This window comes from Bison bison, unplaced genomic scaffold (genome assembly GCF_000754665.1).
Source record: "Bison bison bison isolate TAMUID 2011002044 unplaced genomic scaffold, Bison_UMD1.0 scf7180017864456, whole genome shotgun sequence".
NCBI classification, from domain to species: Eukaryota; Metazoa; Chordata; class Mammalia; order Artiodactyla; family Bovidae; genus Bison; species Bison bison.
The window spans coordinates 6,776,947-6,798,235 of record NW_011495018.1 but is presented as its reverse complement, the minus strand read 5'-3'; the positions used below and the strand labels follow the sequence as shown (position 1 = coordinate 6,798,235).

The 21,289-nt window shown below is 48.5% G+C and overlaps 1 protein-coding gene across 1 annotated transcript in view; it reads right to left on the bottom strand.

Annotated features, from left to right (window-relative positions):
* The window catches only part of CTBP2 (C-terminal binding protein 2), a 168,837-nt gene that overhangs the window by 114,423 nt on the left and 33,125 nt on the right, over window positions 1-21,289 (bottom strand). The window contains exon 2 of the mRNA XM_010859571.1: window positions 3,839-3,943. The gene's annotated coding sequence lies outside the window, so the exon portion shown is untranslated. The remainder of the gene's footprint in view (window positions 1-3,838; window positions 3,944-21,289) is intronic.

The following is a 21,289-nucleotide window of genomic DNA, read 5'->3' as shown; positions in this document are numbered from 1 at the left end:
GCTCCAATCAGGGCCAACTCCAGGCATCATCCTCCAGGCATGGCGGCCACGCTCCAATCAGGGCCAACTCCAGGGCCACACTGAGCTTCTTGAGCTTTTCCAGAGCGCTGCCAAAAACCTGTTCCCACAAGTTATGCTAAAAACACCTATGTCCTGAGAACCATCATACGAGGCAGAATGTCTGAGCATGCTAGGTGCCCAGGAAGTTTGTTACAGGAAGTGTGTTGCCATCTCATCCTGACATTGCATGCATTTATGCTATGTTAATGTTCAAGCTGGTTTTAGAAAAGGCAGAGGAACCAGAGATGAAATTGCCAACATCCGCTGGATCATGGAAAAAGCAAGAGAGTTCCACAAAAACATCTATTTCTGCTTTATTGACTACGCCAAAGCCTTTGACTGTGTGGATCACAATAAACTGTGGAAAATTCTGAAAGAAATGGGAATACCAGACCACCTGACCTGCCTCTTGAGAAACCTGTATGCAGGTCAGGAAGCAACAGTTAGAACTGGACATGGAACAACAGACTGGTTCCAAATAGGGAAAGGAGTACGTTAAGGCTGTATATTGTCACCCTGCTTATTTAACTTCTACGCAGAGTACATCATGAGAAACGCTGGACTGGAAGAAGCACAAGCTGGAATCAAGATTGCCAGGAGAAATATCAATAACCTCAGATATGCAGATGATACCACCCTTATGGCAGAAAAGTGAAGAGGAACGAAAAAGCCTCTTATTGAAAGTGAAAGAGGAGAGCGAAAAAGTTGGCTTAAAGCTCAACATTCAGAAAACGAAGATCATGGCATCTGGTCCCATCACTTCATGGGAAATAGATGGGGAAACAGTGGAAACAGTGTCAGACTTTATTTTGGGGGGCTCCAAAATCACTGAAGATGGTGACTGCAGCCATGAAATTAAAAGACGCTTACTCCTTGGAAGGAAAGTTATGACCAACCTAGATAGCATATTGAAAAGCAGAGATATTACTTTGCCAACAAAGGTCCATCTAGTCAAGGCTATGGTTTTTCCAGTGGTCATGTATGGATATGAGAGTTGGACTGTGACGAAAGCTAAGCACCAAAGAATTGATGCTTTTGAACTGTGGTGCTGGAGAAGACTCTGGAGAATCCCTTGAACTGCAAGGAGATCCAACCAGTCCATTGTAAAGGAGATCGGTCCTGGGTGTTCATTGGAAGGACTGATGCTAAAGCTGAAACTCCAATACTTTGGCCACCTCATGTGAAGAGTTGGCTCACTGGAAAGACTCTGATGCTGGGAGGAATTGGGGGCAGGAAGAAAAGGGGAACACAGAGGATGAGATGGCTGGATGGCATCACCGACTCAATGGACACATGAGTTTGAGTGAACTCCGGGAGTTGGTGATGGACAGGGAGGCCTGGCGTGCTGCGATTCATGGGGTTGCAAAGAGTCGGACACGACTGAGCGACTGAACTGAACTGAACGTTCCTCTGAGATAGAGATCACTGATCAACAGGATCCTGCAGTGGTACAATTATTAGGTTGAGTCAAATGAAAACGCTGTTACTTAACCATCTTTTTGATGTTTGGGTCAGGCACTGCCAGTGCTTGGACATGAAACTGGATGCGCGTGGGAGCCTGAAGGATCTCCATTGCTGTGAGCCGCTGAACACATCTTCAGCCCCAGAGCCCTGTCTTGGAACTTTCCCAGGTCCACAAAGAATGTGTGCAATGACGTCCCTGCCCAAGAACCCGGGGCAGATTACAGCACATGGGGTCTTTAAAACAAAGGCTTCTTTTAGAAGAATGAGTGGCAGCCAGCAAAGAAAGAAATATTGGCTTTAAAAAGCAAAATTGAGCATATATGGTTGAGAGAGGCCTCCATGACTAAAACAGACACACCCATGTCCCACTGTCCCAAAGGAGGTTCACCGATTATTTCTAGCTTCTCATCTCTCGAAAACAGAGACTCGGACTTGTTCAAAGATCACAGAGCCGTCTCTGCTAAGCCACCCTCTGTGCTTGTTCAAAGATCACAGAGCCCCCTCTGCTAAGCCACCCTCTGTGACCTGGACACTCTGCTGTGACCTTCAGCCGGGCAGCCTTCTCAGACGACTCTAAGCAAAGGTTTCTGGATATCTATTGGGTTGGTCAAAAACTGCGTTTGGATTTTTCCATAAGATGTTATGGGAAAAAATCCAAACAAACGTTCTGGCCAACCCAATACAAGGCAGGGGCTCACGGGACCACTGCAGTAGAACTACTCATTTCACAAATAAAGGCCTTTAAGAGGGACCTGCTGGGGAGCAGGTTCTGCAGGCCCAGGTCCGGGGGAGCAGCCCCAGGGCCCACAGTGACTCTTCTCCACGGGAAATGGGGGGAGACTGTACAGGGAGACCCCTCCTGGGCCACACCCCTTGGCTGGCTTGAGACTGAGGGTCAGTGTCTCACGCCCAGGGAGGACCACCCACCAAAGCCAGGCTGCCTAAGGCTAACGTTTTAAAGGCAGCATGTATTTCTGTGTTATTACTAACATTTACTCCAGAGCCACGTGCAGGGACCTGCTTTGGAGTCCCGGGCATGGACGCTGCTGCACAAATTCTTTGTGAGCCCCTGATCCACAGCTAAGAGATGGTCTGTCCTACTCAATACTGCAGGGAGTAAACCCAGGGCCTAGACAGAAAGAACACCAAGAAGTTTTCTCACCTTTTTTTTTTGCTGGCTTTAAAATGACACTGTCAGCTTAAGGAGCAAATTTTTTTTTTCCCTAGCAGGATGAAAATCAATCATTTCTGAGAAGTTGGCACTTTGCGACTCTGTAAAGGTTTTGTGCGTAATGGCTAAAGGCACGTTGAAATTAACTCAGAAGCCCCCTCACCCCACCCACTCCAAGTCCTTGCTCTGGTGGTGGGAAGGGGACTTAAGTCTATCCATCAATATTTTCTCAACCACACTCCACGTGAAGGCCGACAACTGAAGGCTCTCCTCATAACACACCCACATCCCTAATCCATTCCACCACAAAAGAATCATTCTATGTTCAGGACATCCTAGAGGAGACTTCCCTGGTGGTCCAACGGTTTAGACTCCACACTTCCACTGCAGGGGGCACAGGTTTAATCCCTGGCTAGGTAACGGTAAAGCATCCGCTTGCAACTTAGGAGACATGGGTTCAATCCCTGGGTCTGGAAGATGCCCTGCAGAAGGGAATGGATACCTACTCCAGTATTCTTGCCTGGAGAATTCCGTGGACAGAAGAGCCTGGCGGGCTAAGTCCATGGGGGCTCAGAGTCGAACACAACTGAGTGACTAACACTTTCTCCTGCAGGCCTGTGAGGTTGTGGCAAAAAATTTAAAAAGGACATCCTGGAGGTCTGTAACTCTCAGACTCTTAGCTCATTAAAGATGCACCAGCATCAGCAAGCTGCTTTCTTCCTAAAGACGTCCGTCTACCATTTTGCTCGAGCCACTCGGCATGGCATGGGACTATTTCCCTAATTCATTTTTATTCTTTGTAATTAATATGTCGAGAAGCCCTAACACGGCTCCATCCTGACTCGAGTTTCCTAGTGTAATTTCCGTTGACTTATCTCTATAGCAGCAGTGGCAGTAGCAACATCACTTTACATTGAACTGTATTGCTTCAGAGTTAATTACATGTATTTTGCTTTTGATAAATGAAAATACCAGATGCAATTAATTGAAAGACAATCAATATGATTCCTCTATTAAACGTCCCAATGAAATATCCAGAGGCTGTCGGAGATCCATAGTCATCAACAAATTGAAAACACATTCCAAAGGAGATTTTTTTGAAAAACCTGAACTTTTACCTGGAGCCATTTTATAATAACTCACCAACATAAATTTGTCCACAAACTCTATAGTTCACACGATGGACTGTCCGTCTTTTTTAAGAGAATCCAGCTTCATTGGTTCAAAACCATTTAAGGCGATGAAACCCTGAAAGCAAAAATGAAATGGGTCAGTGGAGCAGAGGCAGTGATTTCTTTCTTTGTTGTTTACATCTAGCCAGCCTTTAATTGCATTTTTCCAATGCCTTCGATTCTAAGCTACCAGAGGTTATTAAATGGTTTCATTAAAAATACTATTTGTCTTGCTTTAGTCACACACCAGATCAAATTAAACAGTAGAGCACCAGAACAAATGATCTCTTTCCATCTATTTTGACACGAAGCCAAGTGTGCAAAACCAGAAGGTGATACTGTGTCATCGCCGTGAAAATGTCATTTAACTTCTTTACATCTCCAAGTAGCAAGCAAAGGGACAAAACAATCAATACCTTCAAGCAAACCATCTTACCAGCAGTTTGAGAAATATGGAATTATAAAGTGCAAACCAGAATCCCATGGTTTATAAGTGCTATTAGCGTAAGTGCTGACAACTGTTAATCCACTGTAACTGATTAACGGTTGCAGTTGTCATTAATAGAAGGCATTTTAACTTACTACTGAAATTGATTACTCAGTTAAGAATTCAATCCTAATGTTCAATAAAACTGTACTTTCTTGGCAAATGCAATATGAAACGAGGTGATGCATTAAACAGCACTCACATTTATTTTACTATACGTGCAAGAGGAAATATATGGGACCTTCCACATTATCTGAACCACTTCCTGCGCGCTCAGAGCAGTGAGAGGGGGTGGACGCAAAAGTCACAGCTCCCAGGGCTGACAGAAAAGGCAAACACCCGGGTGTCTTCCCTGTGCCGTCCGTTCCCAGGAAGGACAGAAACAACAGCACCATCAGAGGTGCCAGGCACCAGGCGTGTTCGTGTTTTCGGGCAGTCCTTCTCAAGTCCCCCGAGAAAGAACTCTTGCAGCCGGCCCTGACCATTTCCAGGCTCACCTTACAATCAAGCAGCATTCAAAAGGTTGATTGATGTTTTTAAAAAATGTATGAAATTACTGTAACCTGTTTCCCAGCTGCACTCCACTTTTCAAACCATTCAAAAGAAACCATACTCCCGAGACTTCCCTGGTGGTCAAACGGCTAAGACGCCACGTTCCCAATACAGGTGGCCCGGGTTCAACCCCTGATCAGGGAACTCGCTCCCACGTGCTGCAACTAACAATTCTACATGCTGCAACTGAGGCCCAACACAGCCAAATAAATAAATAATTTCTTAATTAAAAGAAAAAGAAAGAAAGAAAGAACGCCATATTCCTGTGCTCTTTCTAATGTAAGGAAGGGTCCAAACCCTGACACCAGCCAGCTTCTGCTTGTCCACTGGTACTGAGTCAAGAACAGGAACATGGTGGTCTCTACGGTCAGGGTTAGCATATACCCAAAGGCAAGAAGTAATTCACTCCCACCGTGCCCCACACTGCCTTACACCCCAAACTTTCCAATTCAAGGGAGTGGGTGGGGAGAGCAGAGACATCCAATCTCTGACGTGCTGGGAAGGGACGGACAGTCATGGGCTCTCAATGGTTGCAAGCCTCTAATGACAGTTTCCTTGACTAAATATCTATCACAGCCAAGGGAACATCCTGTGGAGGCAGCGAGAACCTGCCTAAGAAGTCTCATCCACCCTTCAAATCCCATCGCCTGGACATCTTCTGTAACACCTTCACGTCAGACTGCCAGGCTGCGACATACTCTGCACATCATCAAGTCTCTAAAATATTTTAATGCCTTGATTACACATCATTCATCTCCAAATTCCTCCAGGTCTGGAACACCACGGGAAATCAAACATGGAAAACAGCGGGAAATCAAACATGGAACACAGCGGGAAATCAAACATTTAACTAAAAAAAATATATATATATATATCAGATCAGATGCTCAGTCGTGTCCGACTCTTTGTGACCCCATAAATCGCAGCACGCCAGGCCTCCCTGTCCATCACCAACTCCCGGAGTTCACCGAGACTCACATCCATCGAGTCAGTCATATTAAATATATATATATATTTATTTATTTATGTTTAAAAGGCTTCCCAGGTGGCTCAGGGGTAAAGAATCTGCCTGCCGATGCAGATGTGGACCTCCCAATCCCTAGGTCAGGAAGACTTCTTGGAGAAGGAAATGGAAACCCACTCCTGTATTCTTGCCTGGGAAATCCCATGGACCAAGGAGCCTGACAGGCTACAGTTCATGGAGCTGCAAAAGAGTCGAACATGACTGAGCCACTAAACAGCAACATACAAGTGTGTGTGTACACACACGCATGTCAGTAACATTCAACGAAGGCCCGATGACAAAGGTGACTTGTTAAATCGACCTGATCTTAGTGGTGGGTACAGACTCTCTCCTTGAGATACTTCACAGTAAAATTAATTAAACAGGGAACAGACAACCCCACCTGTGCAGAAGGCCTCACAGAGGAGGTGACCTTCCATGGAATTTCAAGCCAAAAATTTGGAAGAGCCTGCAGTCTGCCCAAGTGAACAGTGACAGCTCCTTTAGCGGATTAAGAACGTTAAAAAGCTTGGAAGACTGTCAGAATCTTTAAAGCGAGTGCCCATTGTTACTTGAAGGTGGAAAAGAAGTACTTAAAAAGGCTGGAGCCACAGAAAGGCTAAAAATTCAAAAACACTTTGTTTCCGTAGATACCTGATGACAGTACAACGGGAAGCCGTGCCCCGTGGATTCGCCAGGGGAAATTTTCTTGGCAGGATTCCTCTAAGAACTTCCAGGAGTATACAGCAAGACACAGAAATGACTGGGCTGATTAAAATCACCACCACTCCTAAACCAGCAACCCCAGGAACCTAAGCAGGCTGTCCCACCAAGTACAAAACTTGGCCTCAGCCAGTAAAGGCCAGGAAACTCCAAGCTGACTTGGCTTCATCTGGCCAAGGGAAAGGGCATCTATTTTTGTACAATAACCTGGGTGAATCTATTAAACATCACTTGGCAAATGTGTTCCGCCACAGTTGATAATGATGGTGTGAGTGCGTGCACACACACAGGAGGGGAGGGGCAACACACACACACACACACGAGAAGGGGCAGCACCCACTTGGCAAATGTGTTCTGCCGCAGTTGATGATAAAGGTGTGAGCTCATGCACGCACACATGCGTGCGCGCAGGGGCAGCACCCAGGGCCTGCGGGGGTCTGAACCAAGGCTAGGCTTTTCATGCAGGAAACTCACAAATTGAGACGCATTGCCTGGCAGGGTCCCCACCAGCTGGACTTTTAGTTTCTTCCTATCCTGAGTTGAGCGTATGAAAATTACCTTTTAGGTCCACAGTTAAAACTGAAAGAGATGCACTCTAAAAAGGTCTGCAAGGGCGCCTGAGAGACTCATTCCGGAAGGACCAGCCCCGTTCCCACTTGAACTTTGCTCTCTCAAGCAGTGGCCACTGTGCTCCGCTCCGTGCCCTGCATGAAGGTCCTGCTCCATCCAAACTCTACAAGAGGGGCATGCGGGTAGCCCAGCGTGGGCTCCCTGGGACTCCCCCCAACCCTACCTGCGGCAGGTACCACAAAGTGCCCACTTACCGGCACTTACTATGGATGAACTATTTCTAACGCCTCTAAAGCTGTGATGAGTCAGCTCTGCTACCACCCGGGGCCTGCCTGAACCCCACCTGGATTCTCTGCTCTGTTGGACTCACATTTGGGTCACGGAGGCTTTGAAATGCCCGTCCTCTGTCCAGCCATGGGCGGCGGGGGCAGGCTTCCAAGGAAAGCGCCTCTGTTCCTCTCCCTCTGGCTGGGAGGAACAAGGTGGTCAGTGAGCAAAAGCGAGGCCTGGCCTGGACATCTGTGAGCAGAAGAGGAGGTCCTCAAGGGCTAACTGTGGACAGAAGCAAGAAAACCCGGTGCAGAGAGAACATGGGTCTTAACTGGAACCTGCCCTCCTTCATGCTGTGCTTATCTCGGATCCAGAGGGCCCCCTTCACATTTAGTACTTCTGGACTTTCCTGCTGGTCCAGTGGTTAAGAATCCGCCTTATCCATTAAGGGGGACAGAGGTTTGATCCCTGGTCCACATGCCACGGAGCAAGTAGGGCCCCAGCGCTGCAACCAGTGGGTGCGATGAGAAGCCCCCGTACCGCGGCCAGAGAGTGGCCCCTGCTCGCTGCCATCTAGAGAAAGGCTGTGAGTGGCCACAAAGACCCAGTGCTGCCAAAAATGAATTTTAAAAATTTAGTACTTCAACGGAGAACCAGAAAGTAGTCCACAGACTCTTCCCTCAGGCAATCACGAATTTACTGCAGTAGAGGGGCGAGTGGGGAGGAATGGAGGGGAGAGCGTGGAGTTAACAGGACACCACGGAGAATCCCAGGCTCCTCGGGTCAAGGTCACCAATGCCCTGGGACTCTGTCGCATCTGAGATGGAGGTGACAGCATCCGCTTCACGGCTGATCAGGTCCTTTCAAAGAGATCATGCCTGGGGGCTCGGCACAGGGCAGGGCCCAGCAAACGCTCCATAAATGCTAGGGGTCGTCAGATACTGGCACGCGACTCTGACATGAGTGTGTCATCACCAGCCTCAGCTAAGGACCAAACCAGTCTCTGCTCGCATCATGAGATAAATGGTTCCCGTTTGGCCGAAGAGTCCAGTACCTCTTGCCAGGTCACGAAGGGACCCGCATACTCCCTGCCGGCAGGGTGGACCCGCCCTCCCCATGGTGAGAGTCCTGAGGCAAGGCTCAGGAAAGGAACACGGGACCAGGTGGAGAATGGTCCAGAATCCCAGGCTTCGCGCTCGTCACTGTTCTCAGCTCAGATGCTGCTGGCGGGCCCTCTCAAGAGGGCGCCTGTTATCAAATTTACAACTGAACATACTGAGTGAAGTCAGACAGAGACGGAGAAATAGCGTATGACATCCCTTAGATGCAGAATCTAAAAAGAAATGACACCCATGAACTTATCTACAAAACAGAAGCAGACTCAGGCTTCAGAGGATGCGTCTAGGGTTGTCAGGAGGGGATGAGGGGAAGGGGTCGTAGGGAAGCTCGGGATGGACAGGTACACACGGCTGCGTTTAAAATGGATAACCAACAAAAACCTCCTGTACAGCACAGGGAACTCTGCTCAATGTTACGCGGCAGCCAGGATGGGAGGAGAATTTAGGGGACAATGGATACATGTGTAGGTACGGCTGAGTCCCTTTGCTGTCCACCTCAAACTATCACAGCATCGTTAACTGGCTATACCAAAACAAAAAGTTTTTTAAATAAGTATGACTGAAGTGATGCACGGTCACTCTCGGAAATGCTGGTCAGCTGCCCACAGCTGCAGGGCCCCACCTGGGGCATCCAGCTGCCCACCTGCACCCCAGGCAGAAGGAACCACTTGCCCATGGGTTGCTGCAAGAGGGACCCACAGACACGGAACCTGAGCCCCAGCTTTAGACAAAAGCTGGTCTTGGGGAGCCATGGTGATCTAGAGGTCACCCCAGGCCACGCCTGTCTCAACCTGTTCACCGTTCCCACTGCACACACCAGCCACACAGCACCGTGTCAATCTGTGCAAAAGGGGGGTGACCCTCAGGGATGGGGTCACAGTAAGGACGTGAGGGCCCGGGAAGTGGGTGCCAGGGGCTTTCCCTGTGTATCCACAGCAGGGCCTCAGAACTATCTCAAGTTCAAGGGTGGTGGGTGGGGAAAAGCCTCAAGCAGACATGGAACCCAGAAGTCCCCAAGAGAAACCAAATGCCTGCCTTGCAGAACCGACCCACCTCTATTAGCAAAAAGAAGTCCTCTGGCCAGAGAGGCACACCCAGACAGAAGGACACTCACACAGAGGTGCCAATCTGAGGCCACAGGCTCCTGGAGCACAGCTCACGGGACCCCTGAACAGCCTCGGCCCCGCCCCCAACCCCTCCAGCTCCTGATTCACACCTGACCACCCTCAGCAGCTCTCCCCCACATCCAGGGACCCACGATCATCCATGACAGAAACAGATGTTTTCGGACTTCGACTGGGCCAGGGGACCAGAGTTGCATACATGGGGGGCTGCTGGGAGCACAGAAGGGCATCTCTGAGCAGCTGGGGGTGAGGTGGGTTGAGTGGGAGGGGTCAGGAGCTGCTGGGATGTAGACGCTCCCCCCAACCTCTGCCCCTGGGCTCAGAACTCGGGGGCCACACAAGTGTGATCTGACCCCAACCAGGACCTCAGGCTAACCCAAGTCGCCTGGGGTGGGGCCCAGCCTCTCACAGGGGCTGTTAACAGCCCTCTCGCCCCCAGAAAGACCTGGTCCAGCAGGCATAAAACAGTGTGGAATTCTGGACTGGTTGTCACCAGGGAAGGACAAAGTCCTACAAAGACAGAAAAGCTGGGCAAGACAGAGTTAAAACGGTATGACCTGAGATGCCTTCCCCTTCTACAGCCGTGTCATTCCTTCCCAGGATTCAATTCCATATACCATTGCCTAATAATGAATAAACCGTATTAATTAGCTTGGAAACAATTACCCTTTATTGAGGAGGGGTGGAGACCCTGAAAGTTAATTTTCCATGTCCCGATACAATTACACTACTATCAAGACACCTAAGGTCAAATCAACACTTCATGATTACCCCAGCATCCAAGAGTTCCAGCTTCAAGAAGAAATGTGCCCTCCAGGCACGAACTTCACATCCAGTCTTTGCAGAGGGAACGCTTATGGAAATTTTGTAATATTAAATATCTTCAGCTGGGTTTAAGCTTTAAGAACACGAAGAGGCCCAACAGCCAAGATTTCAGAACTCTGTCTTCAAATATAAGGACAGCCAGTGGAAAAGTGTAAGGGAAGTCTTGGAACCCAGCCGCTTTCTTAAGGAAAACAAAATAGGGTATTTTCTCAGTGTTGTCTCAGATGTAGTCAATTAATGTGTCCATTCCTCAGCTGCCTTTGAGCTTTTTGCTTTCGCACCCACCCTACAGAGCCAGCAGATTTGAGCCGGGCTAGGTGACCGGGAGGAGTCTAGCCTCATAGCATTAGCTGGGCTTCAATCGTCTGGAGAAAGCCTCTGCTCTCAGTGGCTCCAGAGATGGAGAAATAAACAAGGGCATCAGGATGCCAGATTGGGGGTGGAGGTGGGGTTGGATACAGCTGGAAAAATGAACGTGGAAAGCAAATCGACGGGTGCTCAGGCCGGATGTGAGCCAAGTTTTGAAAGAAAGAGAGAGAAGTGGAGCCGTGAGCAGCAACCCACACACAACGATGTCATCCTGTGAATTCAAGCAGCGTTCCCACACCCTCAACTGCCCAGCTGGCCGTGGAAGTGCTGGTCTGAGCAGTCTGACCCCCAGCTCCCAGAAGCCTGGCTGTGACCCCGAGCGTCTGTCCCAATGTCAGACAAGCCGTGAAGCCGCCTTGTTAACTCTGAAATGCCCAGGGGTGGAGAGTCCTTTCTGGGGAAGGACCCCCTTACAATCAGCCTGGCTCAGTGCATCAGGCGACAGGGGTATAAGTCCATAAGACAAATCAGAGATACTGTAGGTGGCCTTTTGTGGATCCAGACAGTAAGTGAACCACCTCTAGGAGAGGTGCCAGAACCTGCCAGGACTGGGAGAGAGATGGGCTAGCCCACGAAGAGAACATAGCCAAGCAGCAACCACTAACCAGTGGGGCATCTTGAAAGAACGCCCCGGCCTCGGCTTTCTCCCTGTTAGATTGCAGGGCGCAGAAGAGGTATGCTGAGTTCCTTTCCATCAGGTACCCCACTGAGCAGGCGCACAGGGTCAGACAGCAAGCAAGTCTCCTGATGCTCAACAAAGAGACAAAAAACCCACTGAGCTGAGGATTTTTAACGTAAAATCCACGGATGGCAGAACAGAATGTTTGAAGAGTTGGTGAGACAAACACCCCCCCAACTCCCACCACTTCAGTGGGAGTATGAAAGAGTACCATTTCTGAAAAGTTAGAGTTCATCCCCCAGCTCATTCTACCCCTAAGCAGTAACTAGAGGAGCCATGATAAAAATAAAAATAAATCATCTCAGGGGTTTCCCTGGCAGCCAGTGGTTAAGACTCTGCACTTCCAATGCAAACGGCATGGGTTTGATCTCTGGTCTGAGAACCAAGATTCCACATACCACGCCAAAAATACAAACCACCTAAGATGATCCCTAAAACAGAAAAAAGTTGGATAACCATTTCTGCGACACTATAGACACGACAAACAATTATCATGGTATACCTACGTATGTTACGATACCTGTAATCTCAACAGATAATAATATTCAGTTTTAAAAATTCAAAAACACTTCATAACTTAGGAAAAACACTTGTAGGTCAAATGGAAAAACAAACAGACTCCAAATCTTATAAATTAAAAAAAATATTCTTTGAATAGTGAATTTCACTTCTTAGTGCTGCTAAGTCGCTTCAGTCGTGTCCGACTCTGCGCGACCCCATAGACGGCAGCCCACCAGGCTCCTCCCTCCCTGGGATTCTCCAGGCAAGAACACTGGAGTGGGTTGCCATTTCCTTCTCCAACTTCTTAGTGCACGAGACAGAAAATACACCCAAAGTGTTAAGAGAAATTATTTTTCCATGCTAAGGCGATTTTTAAAATAGAAGTCTTTTGGATCATAAAAACAGTCTTCATATTTTCCTCGATTTCTCTATTTTCTGTAAAGGGCAGGTTTCTTACAATCTGGAAAACGCACAGTGAGTCTGTGTGGGCTTCTACATCAGGAGAGGGAGCTGAGGCTGGGAATACAGCAACGGAGCTGCTGCCGATGCTTCCTGGCTCTACTTAGGATCTAAGCCCTTAAGTAAAGCTGCATCGTGCAGGTGAGTCCAAAAGGAAGTAGTAAGGTATCCCCTCCAAGCTCATGAAGTTAATCTAAAAACAGGGTGATGGACTTCCTTGGAGGCCCAGTGGTTAAAACTTCACCTTCCAATGTAGAGGATGTGGGTTGGATCCCACATGCCTCAGGGCCAAAAAACCAAAACATAAAATATAGCAGCAATACTGTAACAAATTCAATAAAGACTTTTTAAAAGTGGGTTTTTTTTTAAAAAACATTAAAAACTCTTAAAACAAAAAGGTGTCCCTCGTCTGGACGCCAACATATCAATCTGAATTCCAGTGGCCAATCGACCTGGGAGAAGCCCAGAGGGGCAGGGGGAGGGGCAGCAGTGCAGTGGGGATCCCTTGACGCCCACGGGAGCTCAGAACCCACTCTCCCCAGGGCCTGCAGGACAGGATGGCACTGCCACCAGGTGGACTTGGCAGGCTCCAGCCAAGTTCTTGGCTACAGACTAGACTGCAGAAGAATGAGCAGAGAGAAGCATAAAAAGCAAACATACACACACACACATATATATGACTTGAGAGTCAAACGGCTGAGTTCACAAGCCCTGGAAAAATTACTCACAAAAATAGTGACTAGGTTTAGATACCCACTGCTACTGACCATGGGACTATAGGCAGAGTATCGAGCTGGGAGGAAGTTGGGTAAAAATGAATTCAGCTGGTTAGCAACCCCTCAGACCCCAGCTCTCACCAACTGCTTCCCCACCTTCAACTCTATCGTGTATTGTAAGGGCACTGACCACGTGCCCAGGTCTCTCACTGGTTTAATTGGTCAGCTCCAGGTGAGCAGTGAAGGGCGTTAATCCCTCCATCGTGTCCAACTCTTTGCAGCCTCATGGACTGTACCCGCCAGGCTCCTCTGTCCATGGGATTTCCCAGAAAACTGGAGTGGGTTGCAATTTCCTCCTCCAGGGGATCTTCCTGACCCAGGGGTTGAACCCACGTCTCTTGCACTGCAAGCGATTCTTTACCATCTGGGCCACCAGGGAAACCTGATGGCTGCCACCAGGGAAGGTGAGCAGGGACATCATAATTTTTATCTTGGAGAACTTGGAGACCAGCCCACTAGCAAGGAGCACTGAAGGGCTGTGAGTGGCCCCAGAAAAGCTGCCTGATCCCTTGTTTCGCTTCTTCACCAATAAACCCAGGACATGACCGCTCTTACCTAGAATGAGGGGTCACAGTGGGGTGATGCATGATGCCACAGATAAAGCACTCAGCTCTAACATGTATCTGTGAACACTTCTACTGTGTAACAAATGCTTTTCTAACAGGACTAGGGTGATTCAAGAATCCAGAGTCCTGCGAAGAAGAAAGGCCTAAAGGAAATTCTGTTTTATTTCAAAACAAATGTATTCAAACCCAAACCTATAGATTCAGGGGAGATTTCGGTGTGACATGAAGCGCTTCACTGCCATCAAATGGACCGGCTGCTGTACCTGCAACCAAAGAGAAGACTTCACTTTTTAAAATCCATTTACAGCGCTAGGCATGTCGCAGGGAGCAGGATGCAGTGCAACCCCGCAAATACAAACACGAGTGAAGACCCCCAAGGTCGAATGGAAAGGAAATTCACGGGGCCAAAGTAAGTCTCCTCTACAGGCAACAAATTCTAGTCTTCAGAATGAATCCCAGGGACTTCCCTGGTGTTCCAGCGGTTACGACTCTGCACTTTCCATGCATGGCTGCAGAGGACGCGGCTTCGATCCCTAGTCGGAGAACTAAGATCCCACATTCCCACATGGCGTGCAGTGCAGCCAAAAAAACAGAAAGAATAAATCCCAGAGCCAGATGAGACCTCAGAGAGCATCTTATCGGGAAAGGGAACCTCCCCCTACAAACAGCCTGATGATACAAACCTCCTGATTCATATGTATCAGGCTAAGTAACACTGGGGATCGTCAACGAACTTCTTCACATACCGAATCACTCCGTTGCACTCATTAATTTTGAAAATACAGATGACCTTGCATAGGGGTAATATCTTCATAAATGTTGTCCTCACTGACAGGACACGTGTGCAAATACACAAGCATGTATGTTTAACACAGTGCAAATACATCCACTTTCTGAGGGAAGAACACCTCAAAACTTTCCCTGTGAAATTAGATTCTGGGGCTATGTCACTTTACAGCTCTCATGAAGGCATGCCAACGCCAGTGAGGTGCTCAGGGTTTCCTCTAAAGAAATCATGCTCACGCAGTTTTTAACTTCTCTTGTGCACAAGACCAGAACTTCCGTCTGTTATTTTCATAGCAGCGGTGCTAATAATAAAATATCAAAATCCAGTCACCTTTTATCCCAACTTTTGTTTCAGTCCGGGTGCACGGTTCAAAATCACAACAGCACACGTGAACAGAACTCACAGGGTGAAGGCAGGCCCTTCCACTGGCTTCCCAAACCAGCCAAGCTATCAGAGCACACAAGCTTCTTCAAACACCACCCCCATGGACATCTGCTGCAAGATGCGGGCAAGCTAAGCAGAGGCCAGAGAGGTCTCACTCCTCTCATTTTGCAACTCTCAGGTTTCCACGATGCATCTCCTCTTACCCAGGGTTCCAGTCTAAGACTGGGTTAAAAAATCTTGGGATGGAATATTCCTCAGCAACAAAAAGGAACCAGCCGGCAATACAAGAACCTGAATGAATTTCAAAGGGAACTGTGCTGAGGGAAAACACTCTGCCCCACAAGGCTACGCATCACATATCATCTGATTCCATTTCTATAGCATTCTTAAGGGACAAAATTACAGAGATGGAGAACAGATGAGAGGCTGTCAGGCTTTAGGGCCTGGGGAGGAGGCAGGACACTCTAGCTCCAGAACTTTCTCTGAGTAAGCAGGGTTTTGGAAGTCAGCCAGCCCTGCTGACAAGCTTGTATGCTGGCCATGAACTGTCTGCGCCACCTAAAGTGGGTGTGGCTGGAAACGGGGAACAGGGGACACCCTTGTGGGCTGGGACACTGTTGTGTATCTTCATGGTGGAACATGACACAACTACAGGAGAAGTGAATACACCCAAACGAATACACGTAACACTGGGGAAATCTGAACAGTATCTGCGGATTGTATCAGTATCAGTTTCCTGGTCACCTTATCATCACTATGTTTTACAAGATGTTACCAACTGGGGGAAAACCAGGTAAAGGGTCTTAACAACTTACATGTGATTGATTATATCACAATGACAAACTTAATTACAAAAATAACAAGTAGCTTTGTCCTGTTTTGGCTGTTCCTTTGGCGCATGCTGACCAATAAGCAGGGCAATTCCTTTTTGTGGTGGACCAGGGTTTGTTTACAAGGAGCCACAAGGAGCCTAGCCTGTTGACACGCTTCACGCTCTGAATTGGGATCAGCTTCCTTTGGCTGCCAGGGTACATGGCTCCTGAACCCTGACCTTCTCCGCTGGAGCTGGCAAAGATGCTTGCTACGTAAGATCTTTCCTGGGAACAGGCACAACTGACTGGTTTCTCTTGCCCAGCTGCTGCCAGCTGCCCAGGGCTCCCCAGGTCACATCTCACAAAACAGCTCCAGAGAGGACAGGAGAAAGCCAGCCCCCAGGGCTGCTCCATGTGGATGAGTGGGCAAGGAACCCCAGGGCTCCCGGACCCCACTGGGCTTCCTCAAAACACCAGGAGGCAGGCTGGAACAGGGCAAGACCGTCCCTGGCTAACACATGTGGTTGTACGCTGGGCTGGCCACCTTCCAACACCCAGCTCACTCAGAGAAAGTTCTGGAGCTGGTGAGTCCTAGCAGATTGGCAAAACCAGCGAGCCACCTGTCTGAGCTGACCCACAGCTGACATTCCTGCTTTTCCAGCAGCCTGGGGACCTTGAGGCTGCCCTCAAACTCCCTGTCAGCCTCTTGTGACCCAACTTAATCACACTGTATCAACCTCAAGGTCTTTGGCGGCGTTTGGAGTCTGTCCCCTGAGATCGCGTGTTGTCTCCCTTTTAAGGAGAGCTGGCAGTCAGTCTCAATACTCCCCGGCACCTCCCTGCTGATTCAAAGAACCCAGAAGGAGAAAATTACAGGAGCATCTTTGCTGTCTCGCCTTATTGTCTTCAGGGTCACACTTCTTTCAATCCATTCAACAGGAGTTTATCCTCAACGCCTCCCAGAAACAATCATGAAAGTAGTCCCCCTCTCCCCAAAATGTGCCATTCGGTACAGTGTACAGATAAAACATATTTCCATCATAATACTATTTTTTCGGATTCCATAAACCCTTAAATAGCCATTTACTCAAAAAAGCTGAACGCTTTCAAATGTTGCCCAGCTTCAAAGCTGATAAAGAAATAACCAGCGACTCTTCCGCGGGAATAAAAATTACATTCTACATAAATTAAATATATAATTTGATTAAACATGTTTATATCTTTGTGATGACATTTAAAATAGAAGTAATCATTTTCTTTCTCAAAAGAAAAACTCTTTCAAATGTAATTCGAAGCTGTCAAACCTATCGCCTGCTACAGATCTTTTAAATGTCACGTACCTTCAAAGGGGGACGGCAGTTTCCTTTTAAATATGCAATTCCAAACAGTGCGTTCTGAATCAAGCATGTATTAAAATACACCGCTGGCATTTACCCTGATTAGGTAGAGCCCTCTCCCCTTGTTCCTGGGGATCTGCTCCGGAGAGCAGCTCTGAGAATGCTTCCTCCCCATAAAACTCCAGAGGGCTTAACGCTTCCACACTGGCTGTGAAGCACCTGGCCCCTGGGACCAACGCCAAGTCACACCCCTGAATGCCTTAAGGGGCAAAGGTATTTCTTATGATTCCTGCAGTTTCCCTCCCAGGTATCTCGTTGAACTCTGTGTAACCCAATTATGGCACAGCATCAACAGCCCAATTGTAAGACGGTGTTAATCAGATGCAAAGAAAAACTCCAAACTCATTCTTCTAAGTCAATGACCTACATATTCTATTGCTTCTTCTCCAACTCAGTAGCAAACACCAGGCTATATTTAAACACAGAGCACAGATATATCTTTCTTCTGAAATGCTTAGAGATACAGATAAAGCCTTACACTGTAGCCCTCCTCTTCTCAACTTACGGAATGCAAGCCTTTGTCAACATCAACTGTTTGGGGAACTCAAGACAACACACACGGTCCATGGCACTACTGTGGTTTAATAATAAGGGTAGTTTTTTGTAAAAACTAAAGATGAAGCTCCAATACTTTGGCCACCTGATGAGAAGAGCCAACTCAAGTGGAAAAGACCCTGATGCTGGGAAAGATTGAAGGCAGGAGGAGAAGGGGACGACAGAGGATGAGATGGTTGGATGGCATCATCGACTCAATGGACATGAGTTTGAGCAAACTCTGGGAGATGGTGAAAGACAGGGAAGCCTGGCGTGCTGCAGTCCATGGCGTTGCAAAGAGTCAGACACGACTTAGCGACTGAGCAACAACAATAGGGAAAAAGCATCTCCACTGGAAGGCAAGCAGAACGAAGGCTGCCTCCCCAGCCCCCGGCCAACTACAAGCACTCATAAAGAAAACAGACCAAAGTACCTCAAGTCAGTTAAGCGTGTCGCATACCAAGTGTCCAACAGGGGTGCAGACGCTTCATAACTGCTCAACCTCAGAACTAGGGACTAACGTGGGGATACCCTAGAAGTCAGCAGAGGCGACAGCAGAGGAACAGAGAGCTCTCTGAGTCTGTTCTAAGACCACGGAAAGGGGACTTTTCACTGCCAATCTGTTTGTATCTCAGCCAAACTTGATGAAACATGGGTAGGTCAACTGCTTCACCACCACCCTCTCCAACCAATGTTGCAGGAGGATCCTAAAATTATCTCAAGAAGCATCAAGGCAGAGGCTGGGGAGACCACCCAGCCCAGCTCTGCACCCACTGCCTTCCTCCTGGGGAAGCGGTGCTGCCCGTGGAGGAAGGAGATGAGCAGAGGCCAGACCCGTGCCCGCACAACTCAGGGAGCCTTGGAGACAGATTACCCACCGTCTCGTGGGCAGCTTGGGAGAGGACCAGGGTTGGGGGGATACGTTTCACAACCAAATCTGGGCTGGAGCTGAGAAACCTCAGCTGCAGACACCTTGCTGTCTCATCCTACACCGTGACCTCAGGCAGGTCACTTTGCCTCTAGGAAACCTACTTCTCTCAGGGATGGGAGAGGAAAGCTCCAGAGACACCAAGTTTCTGTAACTCCAGTTCTAACTCCATTTACAACAGGCAACTCCTGAGACTTAGAGCCAATTCTCTATTCACTGGGGCTTGACAGAGAGCAAGCACGTGGAAAGAAGCGTTATGACAGGAACTCCGCTTTCTCTTTGGATTCAGGTGTACATCCTTCCTTGGGTGGCGGACCCCCACCCCTACCCACCCTCACCCCCCCACCTCGTGGAGGGGAAGGGCCAGTAAACACCACCCGTGAGGCCAGATCCTGCAAGCTGACCCCGGCACCCACGGAGAAACCAGAGAGCACGGCTGAACCTAGACGTCTATGTGTCGTGGGAGACCTTTTGAGTGCTTCCTGCACCCCAAGTCTCCTCCTAAGAGGGGGGCCTTCCCAGTTAACACCACATGTGCTCCCTCCCGTCTCCCCACATCTGGGGCCCACAGAAGTCATCCGTCCAGCACCCCCGCCCCGGTAGACTCTTCCAGCTTCAGTGCTTTATTTTTGAGCCTTGCTGTCTATCAAGCTTAATGAACCCAATGTATACACACATATCTGTAGCTATAGCCATATACAGACACACACCCACTCATCCAAAAAGCCTGGCATGGACTCCTTCCTGATGGTCAAGGCTGACAGCCCCTATTCATCTGCCGTCCACCTTCCCAGCTGGACCCCACACCACTCCGAGACCCATTCTGCTACTGCACCTACGGAGGGGCAGGCACTGCCGAGAGCCAGATTTGGAGACAGACATAACCTTGTCTTCAAGGAGTTCCGGAACGAGCAAGAACAGAACACCAAGTGCTAGAGAAGCAGATATGGAAGAAGGAGAGACAGCAACTTTGCCTGAACTCCCGCTCAGACGCTCCCAAATCACTGTCTTCCTCAGTCCCTCCAAGGAGCTCCAGATGTACCTCACCACCCTCCCACCTCCACATACCAGCTACGTGACTGCAAGTCCCTCCCGCCCCCAGACTCAGATTGTTCACTAGCATGGACAGCACTGCTTTACCCTGTTGGGAGTCCGAGACTCAGCCAAGTCCAGACCCTGATTAAGTCTCTGATCCTGGAACTGACCATGCCTGCCCCTACGTTTGTCTACCTCCACATTGGAATCACAACAATTCCCGGGCGAGAATGAAAACTCCAATCATTTTCTCTAAAAACATCCAGAAAAAAATCCAGTTGAGACAAATGTCATTTTGGGAGAATGACCCAGTTCAACTCAACCGGTCTAGTTAAAAAGTATTGTTAAAAAAAAAAAGTGGTAGTCACTCAGTCTCGTCGGACTCTGTGCCACCCCATGAACTGTAGCCCACCAGGCTCCTCTGTCCATGGAATTCTCCAGGCAAGAATACTGGAGCGGGTTGCTAGTCTCTTCTTCAGGGGATCTTCCCGACCCAGGGATCGAACTCAGGTTTCCTGCATTGCAGGCAGAGTCTTTACTGTCTAAGACACCAGGGAAGCCTGAAGTATCTAAAATTCCATCTCAATCAGATGGTACCGTTAGAAGGGCTCCTCACAGAATGGCTTCCCCTAAATTCTCCTTCACCATTGTGCCTCTCAGTTTGACCCGGCCCCGGCCCAAGCAGCAGCTTGCGTTGCCAGACCTCAGCTGCCGGTAGAACCCTCAACTCCTATTTGCTGCTGTTGTTCAGTTGCTAAGCTGTGTCCGACCCTTTGAGACCCCATGGACTGCAGCGTGCCGGGCTCCCCTTGTCCTTCACTCTCTCTCAAACTTTGCTCAAATTTATGTCCACTGAGTCGGTGATGCCATCTAGCCATCTCATCCTCTGTCACCCCCTTTGCCTCCTGCCCTCCATCTCTCCCAGTATCAGGGTCTTTTTCAATGAGTTGGCTCTTCTCATCAAGTGGCCAAAGTATTGGGGCTTCAGCATCAGCCCTTCCGATGAATATTCAGGGTTGATTTCCTTCAGGATTGACTGGTTTGATCTCCTTGCAGTCCAAGGGACTCTCAAGAGTCTTCTCCAGCACCACAATTTGAAAGCATCAGTTCTGCAGCGCTCAGCCTTCTTTATGGCCCAGCTCTCACATCCGTGTATGACTACTGAAAAGACCACAGCTTTGACCATATGGACCTTTGTCGTTACAGGGCCTCTGATCCCATAACTCCCTCTAACAAATCATTTCTCTTTAGGGTGAGCTCAAGGACTCACACCATCTCTCTAAACTCAGAAAAAGAGAACTGTTCACAGCCAACTGTCCTGAAATCTGTGGTTCCTGTACGTCCATTTTTTAAACAACTCTAGTCCTTCCCAATCTCATCCCTTCTTACAGTATCCTTTTTTCTTTTTTAAATCCTCAAAACATTGGGTTGGTCAAAAAGTTTGCTTGGGTTTTTCTAGCTCACGGGGAAACCTGCATGAACTTTTTGGACAACCAATACTTTCTCCAAAAAGACAAGATATA